The sequence below is a fragment of the Theobroma umbraticum genome, unplaced genomic scaffold (genome assembly GCF_002168275.2).
Source record: "Theobroma umbraticum cultivar Fairchild unplaced genomic scaffold, ASM216827v3 scaffold_44.0, whole genome shotgun sequence".
NCBI classification, from domain to species: domain Eukaryota; kingdom Viridiplantae; phylum Streptophyta; class Magnoliopsida; order Malvales; family Malvaceae; genus Theobroma; species Theobroma umbraticum.
In genome coordinates, this window is record NW_018397255.1 from 11,011,688 (window position 1) to 11,012,841 (window position 1,154).

At 30.6% G+C, this 1,154-nt stretch overlaps 1 protein-coding gene across 1 annotated transcript in view; it reads right to left on the reverse strand.

Annotated features, from left to right (window-relative positions):
* Positions 1-1,154, reverse strand: part of LOC110429383 (Chaperone DnaJ-domain superfamily protein) — an 8,111-nt gene that overhangs the window by 3,065 nt on the left and 3,892 nt on the right. The window lies entirely within an intron of this gene.

Below are 1,154 nucleotides of genomic sequence, written 5' to 3' on the forward strand. Positions count from 1 at the left end.
CATGGGGCTGGAACCGAAGTTCACAATTAGGTAGGGCAGGACCAGAGAATCTACCATTAGTTATTGAGGAATTGGAAGGGGAAACACCTGTGGCTGTGTCAGGAGGACGAGTGCATTCTATTGCTCTGACATCTAAGGGGCAGGTGTGGGTTTGGGGCAGTGGTAAGAATGGCAGGCTTGGGTTAGGAAGCTCCAGCGATGAAGCTGAGCCAATCCTGCTTGATTATTTAGAAGATTTTGAAGTTGTACAAGCCGTGTCAGGTTTTGATCATAGCCTGATCCTGATAGCTGATTGATGTAACTATAACATGGTGGCAGGGAGTTTCACAATCTATTCTACTCCCAAGTCCAACTAGTCGAGTGGGATGCCCGATGATGCTAAGTAGTTGCTGTTTCTAACTGAATAAAGTGTGCTTAATATACTGAACTTTGAATTGTGAGCATTAAACCAAACAATATGTTGATCAAACTCATCAATAAAGAAAAGAAAAAGAGGGAAAGATTATCCTGAACATCCAAACCCATGCCCTATCTATGCAAAGCAAGTATTTTGTATTCGGATGTTGAATAATCTTTTGATTGACGAAAATAGATGTTCATACTCATCATATTTTTAAATTATCTTTTGTCATGTTAAACAATGTTTAGTTAATTATTTTGTAAATGATATTTACAGTTGTATGTCGTAATATCATATAATGATGGATATTGGAAAAATTTTTTATTTACAAAATATACCTATTTATTCTTTATATTTTTAAATTGTCATTTCAAATATTTTTTATTATTAATAAGTTGAATCTAATATGTAAATATATAAAAATTTTAATTGTATCGACGATTTTCATTAAAAAGTATTCTTCTTAATTCTAATACTATTGAATATTTTATATATTAATATTAAAAAATTTCAATTTATATATAATTGAAACATTAATTGTGCTTTATACAATTATCTTTTATTTATTTAAAATTAACTTTATATTTTAAAAATAAATAAAAAAATAAATAATTATTCACTTTGAATGCAGGTGATAATAAAAATTAGTTTAATTGAATTGAAACTTAACAACGAAGAGATTAAAAAAGGGCTGAAGGAGAAAGGGTTGGAAACGGGGCGTTTTGTGAGGAGTTGATTGAATAAATTAAACACG